Source organism: Penaeus chinensis, chromosome 7, assembly GCF_019202785.1.
Source record: "Penaeus chinensis breed Huanghai No. 1 chromosome 7, ASM1920278v2, whole genome shotgun sequence".
NCBI classification, from domain to species: domain Eukaryota; kingdom Metazoa; phylum Arthropoda; class Malacostraca; order Decapoda; family Penaeidae; genus Penaeus; species Penaeus chinensis.
Window position 1 is genome coordinate 22754861 of NC_061825.1, and position 2500 is coordinate 22757360.

Below are 2500 nucleotides of genomic sequence, written 5' to 3' on the forward strand. Positions count from 1 at the left end.
TCTGCTTGTTCATTGCTGGGATCCCAACATGGCTGGGTATCCAGCAAAACTTGACTGATTTCTGTTGTGTAGACATAAAACAGCTAGTCTTGTATCTTACTGACTATAGGGTGTATGGACTGTATGAGTGATATTGAGTTGCATGACTAGGTAAAGATTGTGAAGGAGGAGGAGGAAATGGAAGACATGCATTGTAAAGCAAAGTGGATAGCATATACTTCTGTTGTAAGGACACTCAATTCAGGGGGAAGGGGAAAGTTATATGTACGAGAAGGAAAGAGTAAAGTGAAAACAGATTTGAAGCCATCTATATAGACATGGGTACTGTAGGAGTGATTGGAGATATGTGCAAGAAAACATGTCAGGAGAATAGAAGGCAAGATGTTTGATATAGGTGGATAAGGAAAATAAGAGAGCAATTACAGGATGAAGGGAGGGAAAGACTGGACAGAAAGAGAAAGGGATCGGAGATAAGGAAGGGGTGAATGGGAAAGCAAACCATCAATACAAAAAGAGAAAGGAGTTAACGTGGTTAGGAGGAGAGGGCATGAAGAAGGGATTGTGGGACACTTAGCTTAGAGAGAGAAAATTGGTGAAAACGAGCATAGCTTCTTAGAGACAAAAGGGCACGTCATCGAGACAGGGATGGTAGGCCCAATTCAGTATATAAGCTCTAAGTTAAGAGGATTGGAAGGCGCCATGGGCTAAACGGAGACCGTAATGGTGGATTCTGTCAAGCTGAATGAGAAGTGAGGTAGAGGCAGAATATATAATACAACCATAATCAAGGATGCAGAGGATTGGGGTAATGTGGAGATGGAGGAGTGTTTTTTATATACCCTCAGTATATAAATTAATGGAAAAGGTTTTAAAAGTAGAAAATCAAAAGCCATGGTTGGTGGCCCAAGAAGAGATTGATATTATACCAGACCGGAGAAGCCAGAAGTCTAGATGGTTAAATCATCTATGTACAGAGGCGACTGGACAGCTGTTGGTAGAGGTGAAACTTATCAGATCAGTTTACAGCAATAAGATCATGGGTTACTTTCGAGCAAAAGAAGAGGAAGCAGAAGAGGCAATTCTGAAACAGGTGTGATTGAAAGGAAAGGACTTTATGAAAACACCTGTGTTTCTGCATATGCCATGGGAAAGGTGAGCCTCTACTGACCAGAATAAAATAGACACCAAGTTCAATAGATCTTGAAGAGGGTCAGAAATGAGGTAGGCAGAATGAAGAGGATGTTTACCTGATAGTTTATGGATCCTCCACCAGACTGCAGAGACAGGTGTTGATGATGTTATGGAGGACACATTTCACCAGCCATTTGTGATGGAGTTAAGTATTGTATGACAAAGATGAGCTGATGCCTTTTTAACCCCTTGATGACAGGTGAAGAAAAATTATTAAAAACTCTAAAATCACCAGCTTGTAGCGCTTTGGCGCGCCGCCACGGCATACAGCCGCACACCACAGATCTAGCATTTTTTTGGACGCCTCACAGCGTGACCCGTCGGGAAGGGGTTAAATGATATGAGGGTTGTTAATTGACTCTGGGTACCTACTCTTATAACAATAGCTGTTCTAAGCTGCATGCTCCACCTGAAGTGTTTTGGTACAATATGAGCTCCACCATGGAACACATTTTTAAGTGTAAGATCAGGAAGTTCAGGGAATGGATGTATAGACTGCATTTAGGTTATTAGTTGAGAAGTATAGAAGCATGTCTGAAGTGGAAGAGAAGGATAATGGAAGAAGATCAAGGGTAGAGAGAGATGTAAAGGTATGTCAGTCAGCTCTTTCAAAGTACCAGCAAGGGGCATTGGGAAGTGGGACATAGGAAATAGGAGAAAGGAGAATAGGGAAGTGATCACTATAATGAAAGTGGCTAGAACTGACCAATGGAAGTCTAAATGAAGGGAAGGAGAGTAAACAGAAAAACCAAGGTGTGAAAAGAATTTGGTATTCAGTGGGAGATTTGAATTTAGGAGGATAAGGTCAGTATTTGAGAGAAAGTATTCTCAGGAGTGACCTCAGGAAGTAACAGTGGAATAACCCTCAAAGAATGTGGCGAAAATCTCCAACTATCAGGAGAGGTGGTTGGAGCTGGGTATCAAAGGCTTCAAAGGTTATAAAAGAAAGGGGAGAGAGAGATTCAAATTGTGATTCAGCAGCAAATAAAAATGCAAATAACTGTGCAAGGTAAAGATTTACCTCAGATTTGCATATTTCTTGCCCCAGTTTCTGTATTCAATCTTTTGACATATAAGGAGTTATTTGCCTCGCATGGACACCTGTTATGTTACCTGTTGTTTGTATAGGTAACAGACAATTTGGGTAATTTCCTTGAATTATTTTATGGATTAGAATACACGTGTCATAGTTGTATTTCTGTTGTCCTTTTAGCTATTTTAGTTTGTTTATATGTGGTGTGATATGGTCATATTTATTTACATTTCCTAGTGCTACTCTTGCCGCAAAGTTCTGCAGTTTCTGTGTCCT

At 40.6% G+C, this 2500-nt stretch overlaps 1 protein-coding gene across 7 annotated transcripts in view; it reads right to left on the reverse strand.

The window, feature by feature from the left end:
- Nucleotides 1–2500, reverse strand: part of LOC125027253 — a 60665-nt gene that overhangs the window by 10654 nt on the left and 47511 nt on the right. For 2 of the 7 annotated variants that reach the window (XR_007114998.1, XR_007114997.1), the window contains exon 13: nucleotides 1248–1379. The exons of the other annotated variants lie outside the window; for them this stretch is intronic. The gene's annotated coding sequence lies outside the window, so the exon portion shown is untranslated. The remainder of the gene's footprint in view (nucleotides 1–1247; nucleotides 1380–2500) is intronic. 7 annotated transcript variants of the gene reach the window in all.